The sequence below is a fragment of the Pyrgilauda ruficollis genome, unplaced genomic scaffold (genome assembly GCF_017590135.1).
Source record: "Pyrgilauda ruficollis isolate IOZ18807 unplaced genomic scaffold, ASM1759013v1 scaffold160, whole genome shotgun sequence".
Taxonomy (NCBI): domain Eukaryota; kingdom Metazoa; phylum Chordata; class Aves; order Passeriformes; family Passeridae; genus Pyrgilauda; species Pyrgilauda ruficollis.
In genome coordinates this window covers 375,620-391,313 of record NW_024514765.1, presented here as the reverse complement: position 1 = coordinate 391,313, position 15,694 = coordinate 375,620, and the positions used below count along the sequence as shown (strand labels likewise).

At 42.1% G+C, this 15,694-nt stretch overlaps 2 pseudogenes; both read right to left on the bottom strand.

Annotated features, from left to right (window-relative positions):
* Positions 1–4,272: 4,272 nt before the first annotated feature.
* Positions 4,273–5,772, bottom strand: LOC121351026 (annotated as a pseudogene).
* Positions 5,773–6,224: 452 nt separating this feature from the next.
* LOC121351025 lies at positions 6,225–7,918 on the bottom strand (annotated as a pseudogene).
* Positions 7,919–15,694: the final 7,776 nt, after the last annotated feature.

Genomic DNA, 15,694 nt, shown 5'->3' with positions numbered 1-15,694 from the left:
CACAACTACACATCTACAAAGCTTCTCTTAACATGCACATAATGTTCACCCCTTAATTGTGAGAGCAAACATCCCATTACTCATCTATAACAGTGTGAGCCAAAAAAGAATGAGAGTCCTCTCTTCTGAGAACACAGCTTGCTCAGCTTAGAGTTTGTTATCCCTTCATCCCACCTTCCCAAACTGGGAACTGCTCCCTCCACACAGGCCCCTAGCACCTTTCTCTGCCCTTACACCCTGACCTTTTCCAAACAAGAGCCCAAACCCCTCTTCTTGTTGCACTCTACCCATCCCAATGAATATCATCAAGTTCCTATCTGAATTAATTAAATCTGCTTTGTTTCTCTACATTCTACAGGAATAGACACTCCCTACAGCTGAAGAGTGGCAGCAGAGCGACAGGGAAGCCCTTTGGCCACATCAGATCCCCAGAGTCAGTGACAGCAGCACCTGATCAGAGCCTCCTAGCACAGATTTGACCAGCAGAGAGCAGATCTTTTCAGTGTCCATCAGCTTTAATGTTCCAATTGACTCATCTTCAAAGGCAAGACATGATCCGAGCCAATTTGCATACAAACTTTCTCATCAACTCTCTGCATTTATCCTCAGCCTCTTAATGCCATGTTTCAGTGTTAAGACATTTTGTTTAATTCCATCTCTAGCTACAGCTGTTCTAGGATTCTGATTTTTCTCACAAGTAAGCCTGTTTTTCACCTAACAGCCTAGAGTTCTATCAAAAAAAAAAAAAAAGGTGGATTATCAGCTCAACTAACTGCTTATTTTTTAATACAGCATTCTAAAACATAAGTGATAACTGTGGGGCTATATATATATATACCTAAGGAGTAAGTAAGGTCATATCACTTGAATTTTTCTTAACTTAGCAACATACGGTAAAAATACATTATTCATATAGTAGGTTGTCTTGTGTCTTGATACACCTTTTTATTTCATTAGCAATTAATTCCACTCAATGGCAGGAAGACAATTTTCATAAACTGATCATTTCAGTGAGGATTTCTCAGTGAATTAATGGGGCTTAGCAGTCTTTATATAATAAAATTTGAAAAATTGAATGTCAAACACAAAGGTGTACTTTTCCTGTGCCTTGCGTAAGCTTCTAAAACCATATGCAATGCCACTTAACAATGCCTGGTTTCCCTCTCTCTGGTGCCCATTTCAAGGCCTCCCAGGGAAGCACCATGCAATTCCCAAATCCAAGTCCACGTACAGAGCCCCTTGAGGGTGGGTGGACTAGGTAAATAGATCTCCTCACAGCAGCACTAATCCCTTTCCAGCAATAAATTCCCCTTCTTTACTCCCAGCCCCCACAGGGCTGTGTCTGCACCATTTAAATGCAGCCGAATTTTGGTCTCCAGCAAGGGCACGATCTACACCCAGCCCCTCACATGGGGCAACTAAAGGGAAGAAAAGGAAGAACATGTACAGAAAGTCATAAGTGGGTGGGACGCATTTTCATTTTGCAGTCAGTTTGTTGTAGACGGGTAGAAGAATTATAAAATAAAAGCCTTATGAAATCAGGCCTCACTCTGCTAAAATTGCCAAAGCTGGCCTGGCATTTCTTCTAAGTGCAGCTCACAAGCAATTTGCAAGTTCCCATGTGAAGCTTTTTTGCAAATGAGAAGTTCCTTTAACACAAGAATCTATTCTGAGGGTGAAAAACAAATGCACCTGTGAAACAATAAGATTTGTCCCATGAGAACCCACAAAGGCAAAATGTAAACATATCTAGAGTGAGAGAAAATTTGATCGACATATACAACAGCCCTTACTGGCCAATGAACTGAGTTTCACTGTACTGCTGACCAATTAGGTTTACCACAGTCCCTTCTGATATTGCCGACAAATGTGAGCTCTGTGAATAAAGAATTGGCTTTGTGCATGAAGAAAATGGAGTCTTGGCTGATTTATTCCAACACATGGTGGCCCTGAAGATGTGATGGACACGAGACCAACAGCCTGTCGTGAAAGAAGAAGGTGAAACAAGCCAAGCTGACCGCAGGACTGGGCAGCAAGACGGGATTTAGAGATGGAATATACAAAGTGGCAAAAGGAAGATTGCAGCCAGCCACAAGCCAGCTGCAGGATCAGCATGAACAGAAATCCAAGCAGCGAATTTACAAAGTACCAAAAGGCAATTGTCAGCCGTGGGATTGGCGTGGAACAAGCAAAGACAAGAGCCGGCTGTGAAGTGGAATGTGGCAGGGAGCACACGGGGCCACAGACGGCGTGGAACGCACAGAGACGACACAACCGCCGGGAGAACGCGCACGCGGGAGAACAGAACTGCGAGTCACAGAGCGCAGACGCGGCCGAAGGAGAGTCGCAGAAGGTGAGGCAGCCTAAGAGCTGTCCAGGAGAGAAGGGCCCAGCGAGTCGCGGGGACAACAGTCTCAAGAACAGTGGTGAGTGAGCGGCCAAGAACCGGAAAGTATGTCTGCTAAGGTGAGGGAAACAAGTCTCAGAATAGAACTGTGAGAAAAGACTGCTCACTTTTTAAAATTTTATTAAACTCTAACAAAAACTATGACAAAAGGACTAAATAAGGAAAAATTACAGCGCTGGGAGCCCCCGTGGCTACCAGCCACGTCCTCATCTTCAAGATGGTTGCTCTGCCTTTTATACTTCTAGCTCCTTCTAAATTCTTGTCAGTTGACTCCTTCCTTGCTGTCGAGTGGTAGAGATCACTTTACATCTTGGCCGGAGGTCAGGTGTACCAGGCCAACCCTCCCAAGTGCCCCGACTAACAAGGCCATCCCATGATAATGATGCAGGGGAGGAGGACACATTACAGTAACATAACCATACATCTACAAAAACTTCTCTTACCATACACCTGATGTTCACCCCTTATCTGTGAGAGCCAACCATCTCATTACTCATCTGTAACAGAACCATGATATGGAAATGGCACACGGGAGCAGCAACCATGTGGAAACGTGAGTGCCATGGAAAGAACACCAAACTGTGAGTTAAAAGAGGCAAAATATGTTGGGAAAAGAGAGAGAAAGTACGGTAAGTATGTGCTGATACCTTTGTTACTGTGTTGTGTGGTCCAGGGGCCGGTCCCTGATTTGGCTAATGTATTTAGTGGAGCCTGAGCCTACACTCTGGTTCCAGGACAGTGCCTGTGTGTGTGTCCCTGTGTTCCGGAGTACACGGCCCCTGTTTCAGTCATTTTCCCTTCTATCCCAGGGCCAGACATGGTGGTAGGGGCGGTGAGAGTCAAATCTTGTGGAGAAATAAAGAACCAGGAGCCTGGAACTAGAACTTAACTGCGTGCTCTTGCAAAATTACCTCCGGTGCAATTAAGTTACCCCCCCCAGGTGGCACGGACAGGCGGCACAGGGCCAGCGAGCTGCCACTCTCTGGGAGCTGTGGTGACTGCAGGGGGTAGCGTGGCAGCCATCTGAGCAGGTCTCGTCCTCCAGCAGAACTTGTAAACTGCAGGACCAGCAGAGGCCAGACAGTATTTTTGTAGCAAAGCTTCTTTCTGGCCCCAGTGGCTCCCCTGAGGCTTGGCCCCTCGGTCAGCGGTCCCCCATGGAACTCGCGGACTCCAAAGCAGAAGAGGAGAGCCGCGGGCACTTTGTGCCTTTCTAGTATTTTCTACATTTGTCTTTTGGTGTTTTTCCCTTACAGCATGCAGTTTTTAGGGTTTGTTTTTTATTGTCTTTTCCCCTCCTCTTTTTCAACTGCAAGTGTTTTAGGGGGGAGAACAGAGATGCAGTGGCACAGGATGGAGCCCTGGAGTTTTCCATTCCATAGCTGGCAGCAGCGGTGGCACAGGGTGGCTCAGCACACCCCCACCACACACCATTTTGGGGAAGTGCCTGCCCATCACTTAGGACTGGCTGATCTATATTTAATTGCTGTTCATCTAAGAGACCTGTTGTAGATATGGGGCAGCAAGGCAGGCCTCCCCCCACCCTGCCCCAGCATGCTGCTTGGCCACTGCAGCTCTGCTCCTTTTTTGGGGTTTTTTTGTTTTGTTTTGGTTTTTTGCTTGTTTTTTTTGTTTTTTGGGGTTTTTTTAATGAGACACAAGCTGTGTCTCATTGAAACTGTAAAGGAAAACAATACGCAGGAATAAAAGCTCCAGATTCATAGCACTTATTAATTATGAAGCTGTTGCTGATCGAAAAGCATTTGAGAATCCATGACCAAACATTCAGCCTTAAATTCTGAGGGAAAGGGAGGGAACAGCCATGACCTACCAAGTAATTGCACACTACAGCACATAAAACTGTACTACTTGATATATATTTCCATGAACTTTTTGAGAAACTCTGATTGCAGAGTATCATTGATGAATCTTTTGTCCTTTTTTGTCTCGTCTATCCCCTTGGCACAGTTCTTGAAGACAACGTCATCATTCCACCTCCTTTTAACTTTGAAATTTTCCTGAGACTGTGCTGGCCCAGTAAGGTTCAGCAGTTTGTTACCATTCAGGATGTTCTCCATCTGAATTATTTCTTCTTCTGCCTTTTGCTCTTGTTCCCTTCAAGCTTGTTCTTCAGCTCATTCTTTCTTGACTTTTTTCCAGTTCAGCCAGAAGAGCTGCAGTGTCATCAGCATCGCTGTCTGCCAAGTCCGCATCTTCATCATCTTCATCACTTCATCAGTAAGAGGATCATCTGCATCAAGATTTTCCGCAGGAGTTTGGTCTAGACGAGGCTTCTTAGACACAGAAGATGATGTTGTGTCTTCTCTGGTTGGTCAGTCTCTGTTCTTTTCTCTTGCAGCAACTCGTTCTCTCCCCTCTTCTGTTGGCTCCCTGGCTTCATACAGGCTGTTGTATGGTCTCTTCCTCTCATCTAACTGCATGATTTCTTTGATGTGGAAAAGTCAAGCCTCTTCAGCATTTAGAGTCTTTTTTAGTTTTTCTTGCTTCTTTTTCTCTTCACCTTCACTTTCGGAATTTGAGCTTTTCCTGTGCTTCTTTTTTTTCTCTTGGTGGACCTCCATCAGTGTTTTGGGTTTGTCATGTGTTCTTCCTCCTCAGGCTGCTCTTCCATTAAACTTGCCTCTCCATTAGCAATTTCTTTCCCACCTTCTCCTGTACAGTAGGAGTGACAGCACTTGTAACCCCACTTGCCTTCTTTCCAGTACGAACCCCAAATGCATGTATGGTTGTTGATCTTCACGTCCTCTTCATACTTAGAACAAGCAATACCAGGCTGTTGTATGGTCTCTTCCTCTCATCTAACTGCATGATTTCTTTGATGTGGAAAAGTCAAGCCTCTTCAGCATTTAGAGTCTTTTTTAGTTTTTCTTGCTTCTTTTTCTCTTCACCTTCACTTTCGGAATTTGAGCTTTTCCTGTGCTTCTTTTTTTTCTCTTTCTGTTTCTCTTGGTGGACCTCCATCAGTGTTTTGGGTTTGTCATGTGTTCTTCCTCCTCAGGCTGCTCTTCCATTAAACTTGCCTCTCCATTAGCAATTTCTTTCCCACCTTCTCCTGTACAGTAGGAGTGACAGCACTTGTAACCCCACTTGCCTTCTTTCCAGTACGAACCCCAAATGCATGTATGGTTGTTGATCTTCACGTCCTCTTCATACTTAGAACAAGCAATACCTTTCTCCTGTCCTTTGATGACTGTTCCACACCTAGAATACTCCACATAATCTTCTGTTTGAGCCAACAGCAGTTCGCCTGGGGGGACATCTAAATGTTCTTGTCCTCCATACTTCTCCAGGATGCTTTCTTTCTGCTGAGCCTTGAAATCTTCTTTTTTCACTTTGAAAGATTTATTTTAAAAGCGGTTTGTCATGTGTTCTTCCTCCTCAGGCTGCTCTTCCATTAAACTTGCCTCTCCATTAGCAATTTCTTTCCCACCTTCTCCTGTACAGTAGGAGTGACAGCACTTGTAACCCCACTTGCCTTCTTTCCAGTACGAACCCCAAATGCATGTATGGTTGTTGATCTTCACGTCCTCTTCATACTTAGAACAAGCAATACCTTTCTCCTGTCCTTTGATGACTGTTCCACACCTAGAATACTCCACATAATCTTCTGTTTGAGCCAACAGCAGTTCGCCTGGGGGGACATCTAAATGTTCTTGTCCTCCATACTTCTCCAGGATGCTTTCTTTCTGCTGAGCCTTGAAATCTTCTTTTTTCACTTTGAAAGATTTATTTTAAAAGCTCTAATTAGACGAGGCTTCTTAGACACAGAAGATGATGTTGTGTCTTCTCTGGTTGGTCAGTCTCTGTTCTTTTCTCTTGCAGCAACTCGTTCTCTCCCCTCTTCTGTTGGCTCCCTGGCTTCATACAGGCTGTTGTATGGTCTCTTCCTCTCATCTAACTGCATGATTTCTTTGATGTGGAAAAGTCAAGCCTCTTCAGCATTTAGAGTCTTTTTTAGTTTTTCTTGCTTCTTTTTCTCTTCACCTTCACTTTCGGAATTTGAGCTTTTCCTGTGCTTCTTTTTTTTCTCTTTCTGTTTCTCTTGGTGGACCTCCATCAGTGTTTTGGGTTTGTCATGTGTTCTTCCTCCTCAGGCTGCTCTTCCATTAAACTTGCCTCTCCATTAGCAATTTCTTTCCCACCTTCTCCTGTACAGTAGGAGTGACAGCACTTGTAACCCCACTTGCCTTCTTTCCAGTACGAACCCCAAATGCATGTATGGTTGTTGATCTTCACGTCCTCTTCATACTTAGAACAAGCAATACCTTTCTCCTGTCCTTTGATGACTGTTCCACACCTAGAATACTCCACATAATCTTCTGTTTGAGCCAACAGCAGTTCGCCTGGGGGGACATCTAAATGTTCTTGTCCTCCATACTTCTCCAGGATGCTTTCTTTCTGCTGAGCCTTGAAATCTTCTTTTTTCACTTTGAAAGATTTATTTTAAAAGCTCTAATTTTGTAGGGTCTGCTTGAAGATGAACTTGGGAGCCTTTGTCATAAGCCTCCCAAGCAAACAGCTGAGTCAGTGCCAAGGAAATGGCACCACCTGTGCAGCAAACAAAGTTCTCACCTGCATAACCAACTTCATCTGGATTCTTGCCTGTGTTGGCATAAGCGTTCTCCCTCATTGCTCTTGTTTTGGGATCATAATAAGTAGAGTTTGGATCTAAGTTCCTCAAGTATTTAGCAATATCTTCCCGAATACGTAAATTTCAGACTGTGATGCATCTTTTAGAGTCAAAGTTTTGCCCAGGCATATCAATGTCATCTGTATATTTGTCTTCATCTTCACTGTTATAATCTCTTTCTGTCTGTGAATTTGATTCCTCTTCTCCCCACCTGTGTCTTCTTGCTCCAGATTCCCCGATGCCAAGTCCTCCTGAAGCTTCTGTGCTTTCAGTACACATTTGGCCAAATCAGCCTTGGAATATTCCTCAACAATTTTCATGTGCTCCTCTGGGTCATAACCATTCCACCAGTCTTGCTTCCCATTGTAATCAAACATCAGCCAAGGCTGCACATGTTCATCTGGGGCACTATTCATGTATTTTGCTCCAGCTTTCCTGGGTCTCTCCATGCAGTCTTTCTTTTTGTGTGTCAGTGCCCTGCAGTTCTCACAGGCTGCTTTGCCATACCTCATGGCCACAGCATGATCCTCATCTGAACCTCAATGAACTCCTCGTTTGTACCAATCTCCAAAGGAGTCAAACTGTTTCTGCTTCTCTGACTGAGGTCTCTGATGCTTTAGTGTGGGTCCCTTAGAAGGATCTATGTACCATACTGAGGAGTACTGAGGAGATGTACTGAGGAATTTGAGGGTTGATATCTTTTCCTTATTCATCCACTTCAGCAGGTGCATTCCCAAGTTTTCTCTGCTCTTCTAATTCTTTTTCCTTCAGTCTTCCCTCATCATCTTCTTTGGTTCCTCCAGGCTCATATCATTTGCCCCTCCTGCAGTGGGGGCTTTCACTACCACACCTGAGGCCATTTTGGGTTTTTCCTGCCAACCCACAGGGCCGCCTCACAATGCCCCACTCCCTGTGCAACTGCGGCTCTCCTCCTAAGATTATTTACAGCAATTAATCTTAAGTCCGTAACTAAGTCCTATAACCTTGAACTTTATCTACAGGAGTTCTTTAAAGTTTAAAAATAATTAGCTCACAAAAAAAAATTTTTACTGCTGAAGCAGACAAAGTCAGAATAGGAGCAGACACCCTGTGGGTCAGGGAATTGGCAGCAGTCCCATTCAATGGTGGCTCAGCCCTCCTGCAGTGCCAGCTGTGGTTCTGTTGGAGCAGTGATCCTGTAGAAGGGTGGAGTTTTCCTCTGAAGGTCCAGTGGAGGCCTAGAAGCGTCTGGTCTTCCTCTGGGAAATCCAGTGGGAAAAGCCCGACTGTGGTGTTCCAAATCTCAGATTATATCCAAGTAGGAATGCTTGGCTCCTCCCCTTGGGCGGAGCATCTCCCAGTGGGATGATGTCATTTTTATCAGTCATGCAGGGACACTCACTGGCCAATGAACAGAAGGGATCTCCTGGACTGAGGATGGGCTGTGGATGAGATAAAGAAAACTGCCCCACCTGGTTTTAATAGGTGGCCCATCAACAGAGGATATCCCCCTGGAGTTATGAGGGATGGGTCATGGAAGAGACAAAGAACACCTCCCCACCTGGTTTTAACAGATGGTGACAGAATACTTCTGGTTACATCTTGCATTGCAATCTAAGACAGTTAAATATTACTTTTCTACATTGCAAGATATGTAGTTGTTTTCTTTTAAGAGATAAAATGACTCCAAATAAAACAGCTGTGATGAAGCACTGACAAACACCTGTTTGTGGATAAAGAAGATACAGTGTGTTCACCCTTGATTTTGTCAAAGATTCTATGGCTCTGCTGTTTTATTTTAGATGACACAGAAGAGTCAGTGATGATTCTACATTATGGCTGTTACTGATCGTAAGATGTTTTAGTGTTTTCCTTTGTTTCATTTTTCTGTCACAGGAACATGACTGTTTAGAAAGGTGCTATCTCAACTTCCTAAGACGGTTACTGCTGATATATTGATTACATAATGTGAATTTACTGATTTGATAACAGGCATTATTCATAAGATGTTATTACTGTACTTATAGCCAGCTTCCTATATGCTTTAACATCTTTGTGTAATTATCTAAAAGACACGTGTCATTTCAGGAGCCTTCTTTCTTGTTCTCTAGCTGTTTATGTGTCTCTTAGATCAGGTTAGCTCTCTGGCTAGTCCCTGCACTGGCTCTATGGTTTGACCCAATGCTGTTTCATAATTTTAAGTATTTTTCAGAATTCCAAGAAAAGATTCTTGAGCTTCGTTGAAAGCCTCCTCCAGACTGTTAGTCTTGTGGTTTTTCCCAGTTATTATTACAGAAGCACTCCAGCAGTTTGCTGTGTTTGAAGCATCTCTATCCTGAAGGAAACTTCAGAGTTATCCAACTACTAGATGGTTTGATTAGTCTTTAACCCCAAGGTCTTTACTCATAACTGCTATTCTTAAGAGCCTTGTTTTAAAATGTGTTTAGGGAATTCCCTCCCAACTGGAGCTTGGGTGGCCAGGTCTTGGCTCTACCTGGATGGAGAATTTGCCAATAAACCCAGATGTTTTCTGCATCAAAACTAGATTCAGGTCACTTTGACTTGGCAATTTGAACCTTTATATATGACAGCTGAACCTATTTTTAGTGTGAGCTTGGGAATTATTATCTGGAAATAATTATCCAAGGCCTCACTAAATTGAGGTTTGTCAGCTGTTCACAGACTCTGGGATGATGGTACAGTATTTCAGAGATTCCTAATTACCTAATTTCAAATGTATTATTAATTATGTGTTTTATCTGAAATATTCTTAATTGTTGTACCTGACTTATTTCTGATTGCTGTCAGTTTCTTGTTCGTTACATGTATTGTTTTGCCTTGATGTTTCTTCATGCTCATAACCAAAGACATGCATCTCCTTTAAAAAAAAACAAAAAGAAGGGGAATTTAGTGCCTTAAGAATATCCAAATAATGTAATATGATCATCAAATCTAAATCCCAACTGAGTGTGTCACAGCAAAGCCTAATTGATTCATTGACTTAAAGAGGGGGTGTGCTTGTGTTTTATCATCAGCAGGTTCAAAGCAGGCACCTGTTCATTCCATCAGACACTGATCACCTCTGAGAAAATGAGTCCCAGTGGAAAGAGAAATAACCTCATCACCTTGCAGCTCTCATGGCCAGAACAGGAACAGAAGTAGGACTGCCAAGACATAGCTGTGTCTGGAAACTTGCAGAAGCAATTTGCCAACAAAAGCCTCATGTCATCATCATGGTACAGTGCTCCTACTAACCTTCTTCAGTTATTCCCTGTTCCAGGACCCAGGAGGACATTCAGTGATGTCAAAGATCAACATTTCCAGCTAATGGACTTTCTCCTGAGTCTCAGCTATTTGGACTTTAAAACAATGGTCATTTATTTCCATTTCCCTCAGAGACATTGGACATTGTTCTTTTGTTTTCTCATGCTGTGAAACCCTGTCAACGACATGATAGAATTTGGTACATTTTGTTAATTGTAGTTTGTCTTTTATGTGTCTTATCCCATATCTAATAGATAACAGTGATAACCTTCATGAGATCATACCCTCACAAGAGTGAGCTGTTTTAACATCAGAACATATGAGCCTTTTTTAAATTAACCAAAAGGGTGAGACGTCATAGACAGATAGAAGAATTATGAAATAAAAGCCTTATGAAATCAGGCCTCACTCTGCTAAAATTGCCAAAGCTGGCCTGGCATTTCTTCTAAGTGCAGCTCACAAGCAATTTGCAAGTTCCCATGTGAAGTTTTTTTGCAAATGAGAAGTTCCTTTAACACAAGAATCTATTCTGAGGGTGAAAAACAAATGCACCTGTGTAAACAATAAGATTTGTCCCATGAAAACCCACAAAGGAAAAACATAAACATATCTAGAGTGAGAGAAAATTTGATCGACATATACAACAGCCCTTACTGGCCAATGAACTGAGTTTCACTGTACTGACCAGTGCTGATATTTCCTACAAATATGAGCTTTGTGAATAAAGAATTGGCTTTCTGCATGTAGAAAAGGGAGTCTTGGCTGATTTATTCCAACACCAGTTCACACTGTCAGATACAAAGTGATTTTGAAAGCAGTAGAAAAGCAATGTAATAACAGTGTCCTCAGCGCGGCTCCCAAATCCATTCCTGGCAGCCCCACGGGCTCTGCACATTGATCATTGCAGCCAAAGCTGCACTTAGCTCCAGACTAAACACCAACAGGAGGCAGGGTGGTAAATAATGCATTTCCCCGGGGCTTTTGTCTGAATATGTGATCATTTCATGCATTTCATACCCTGAGAAACAGCCACCCACACAGCAAACTGCATCTGCACTCTCCCTGCATCACCTGGGGAGCCTCAGAGAACCAGCATCAGTCAGGGGAACAAGGACCTTGCTGCCCCAGCAGCAGCACAGTTTGAGGTGTCCCTGCTGGGCTCTGGGCACTGCTGGCTCCCAGTCCTTGTGTTTATTTCCAGATTCACAAGCATGGTCACTCTGCTGTGGCACTGCAAGCAATGTTAGCTCAACGTGTTCAACATAAACAAGGCCTTCTCACCTTTCTAAAGCACGCTCCAACTCTCTTCATGCACTTCTTCATCCCTAAGGACAGCCTCTCTACAAATCCTCAGAGAGTTTTTTTTTAATTTTATTTTAGTATCAAGGCCCAACACTGAATTTTTTATCAGTGTTTGCCAAGCCAGGTGCACGTGTCAGCTGGCACTGGCTTTCATGCTGCCAAAGAACCACAAGCAGCAGTCAGAGGGGTGATATCAACTGCTCCTGGACAGCTCTCATGGGAATATTCACCAATTCAATCTCACATTTCAGAGCAGAGGGGAAACATATCCATTTTAAAGTGTGATCACTAGAAACTGGCTGGAAAAACTGGCCCTGCACCCCCTGCATTCATGTTATTAGTATTTGCTGTATTCATAAGACAAAAAAGGTATTTTCCTTGCCAGGACAGCAAATGCATCTGGAATTTACAAATCCACGCGTTCTCTCTCCTTCTTAAAACTTGGGCATTTAAACCAAATATTTCTGGTGGTAAAACATGCTACAATTGCTCAATAGATATATTTCAAAATCTGACAATATACAATCATTTTTGTATTCATATATATATACATATGAATAAATATTTTCCATTCTAAGATTTAATAGCTATATGGTTTTGATCTTGACCCTTACTCACTACTAAAAGAAATATGTTATCAAACCTTTGGCCACAGATATTACTTTGAAGATGGACCTGCAATGAATTTATTACATATAAAATACCAAAGTCTAGAATTGTTTAATAACTTCTTGAGATCCAAACTTTACTGGTGGTATCAGCAATCCAAGTGCCCCAGAATATGCAGGACTTGACCTTCTTGTTATATTTCAGCACCTGAACAGTTGTGTTGGATTTTTTCTTTGTTATTTTTTAAGGCTCTCAAGCTCATTTACAGAGTCTCACACAGTATCTGGAAGCAGAAAGCAGCACAAGTTCAGTTCTCTTCCTCTGCAGTGATGTGTTGAGTAAAGGTGACTTTCAGAAATAGTAAAATGAGCTCTGAATGTTTTATTAGCAGAAGCAGGAACTACTGTGAGATAGTTTTAGGTGAGCATGGAATTCAGCTGCTCATACTGTATTTTATATAGTTTTGTTCCCTTTGCATGCTCATATTCTTAAGCAGATCTTCACCTGCTGAAAGAGATCCAGGTAAGGCACTGGAATCAAATTCATGTTACAGTGAAAAAACACGAGAAAATGTCATATTCCTGGTGACTTTTGGGCACATCAGCACTGGATAACATCCTTGTTTCTGATGCTGTATGATCCAAAAGGAGCAATACAGTCATTGGGACAACAGCTTTTTTCCCCTAAGACACTTACATTGTTGTGTAGCAGACCTGAAAAACTAACTGCTGGTACATTAGAAATAGAAATAATAGAAACAGAAATAGAAATAGAAATAGAAATAGAAATAGAAATAGAAATAGAAATAGAAATAGAAATAGAAATAGAAATAGAAATAAAATTCAGCTAAAAATTTCAAAAACAAAGTAATATTTTAACAAGTCATAACAGCAAGACTCAGTTCTGAAGCTTCTTAGGGTAAAGTGAATACTTTAATATTTAACAGGTGCTCATTTTGGGACACTTTGTAGACCTTGGGAGTGGTTTATTTGTTAGAGATCTGAAGCAAAGTAGCATCAGAGCTCATGGATAAGAATCTGCATTGTGTTCATGCTATACTTTAATCCTTAATGACAGATAGTTAATGATAAGAACTTATAATAACCAGAATAAAGGAGCCTCTAAAATATAACCTATTCCAAATCATAAAGTACAAAGCATACACAGGAATTAAAATCAAATTTAAAACCAAAACAAAACAGAACAAACAAACCAAAAAAAAAAAAAAAAAAAAAAAAAAAAAAAAAACAAAAAAAAAAAAAAAAAAAAAAAAAAAAAAAAAAAAAACCACCAAAACCCCTCCAAAACCAAATCTGGTCCCTTTTCAAGCTAATAACCAACCAAAACAAAAATTAAAAATCTAGTTGCCCTTGACTTTCCACATCCCCTGTTTGACATTCAGCACATTTTCAGTTAAGCTTGGACCAAATCTGGGTGAGTAAGAAGGGCAAGCTCCTCTGTCCACCTTGTGCTGCAAAGTAATGAAAGCAAGAGTGGCAGAGACACATCTCCAGTGCTTGTGTTTGTACCATTCAATTGTTTCTATTTGTTTTCTGATAAAAGTCAATTGTCCTTTTAAGTACTAAGGAAAAAAAAGTGTCTGTCCTAACTACAAATCACCAGCTCAGGCAGCCTGTGCCTTCCTTCCCCTTCAATTCCCTTCTTTTTTCCCAGCTACTTCATCATCATTTCCCTCTGCAGACAGCTGTACTGGCTCTGGCTCACTTCTACCTTAGAGTGCTGAATTCACAACTGCTCCTTTATAATCTTACCAGCAATTTTGGGAACATTGTGTTCTGTCCCAAGCCTACACAAAGGCTGACCAGAAATTGTTGCAGTCTGAGGGCAGCAGCATCCCAGCCCCTCTCAGTTGATTTTGGTATCTCTTGATCAGTTTGTGCCACCCTGTTTGCTCTTCCCACTGCATTAAACACCTGCCCAGGCTGCCCAAGTTTTACCCCAAACCCCAGAACAACCTTTTTGTTTGCAAACCTCTGGATCTGCTCCTCCTCCTTTGCTTTGCTCAGTTCCTTCTGTCCCCAAGCCTGCCTCGCATTTCTCTGCAAAGGAATTGCACAAGGCACCTGACTGCCCTGGTTTCCACCTCTCCACATCATTTATCACAGGGCTCCTCTCTCCTAGCACGTGAACTCCTCTGCTCTTCGGGTTTTAAACTAATTGCCAGACTGCTTATCCTACTGCACATTTATTCCCACAGGGCAAAACTGCTAAACTAAAGAATAGTTTAACCTTACTTTAACCATTAATAAATAGTTTATAAAAATACATGTCTCGTTTCAGGAGTGGTGCCAGTCTGTCAGGAAACCTGGAGGATGCTGATTTTTTTTTTTTTTTGTCATGTTTCATATAAAATCAGTCTGTATTTGCATCATTCCCTGTGCAAGTTCTTTTCTGTCACTGGCTTCTGCATCTCATGGCAGTTCCTCTGGGGCAGGAGCCTTCCCAGGGCCTTATTCTGCCTTCCCCAGCCCAAGCTGGGGTTGCACAAGGATTTTATGAGCTTCAAGGTTCCTCCCCAAGCATTTTGATCTCCAGTCTGCATCTCTTCCTTACTACCATGAAAAAGTTCACACATTCAGTGAGGAAATTTGCACCTCTGCTTATTTATAAATTTTTAACCACCTTCAGAGGCTCTGCAGATTCACAAACACTTCATAAATAAACTAGTAATAAAGTGCAGAGATACTGACTTGTGCATTCACTGGTAAAACACAAACCATGAATTATGGGGTTTTGTACTTCAAGGTGAATGAAGTATTTCTTGTTAGTACACAATGGTGTCAGAGAGATAAAATCAATGTTGGGTCACAATTACATTTTGGGCTACTGCCATACTGCCTTTTCTTCACTTGTACTTTTGGTTCAGGTGAACAAAGGCACGGCTGGATTCTCATTCTTGCCTGCACTAACAGCACTGCAGGGCTGTCTTCTCTGCCCTCTATCAAAAGCCTCTTTTAAAAACCTTCCTGAGAGTAAATGACGAATACTTCATTTCAGTGTAAAAAAATAACAACTAAATCATAAATCTGCCAACCTTTATGAGGGTTACACTGACCAGCAATCTTTTAAATAGTCAATAAACTACTCTGCAGTGTGGAGCTTACTTTCCTTTCCCATTTCTTTGCTCCTTCCTCTGACATCTGATGCACACACCGAGCTCTGCCAATACAGGATGTGGACTCTGCACCAAAAAACCAGATTTTAAGCCTGTTTCCCCACAGGGCCATGGATACCCCTCACCTTAGGAACAGCTATATCCATGTCTCATGCACGTGGATACAGGTGGATCTGATCATCCAAACGTAGGATTTCCAGCACCAAGTGCAACACCCATGTCAAAGAGTGGACCAACAACATCCAAAAGGGTTTTAACCATTCTGACATGCAGATTTACTGTTATTGCTGGTGGTAGTAGTGTTACCTTATTTTAAATGCTGTGCATGACATAATTCACTATTTGT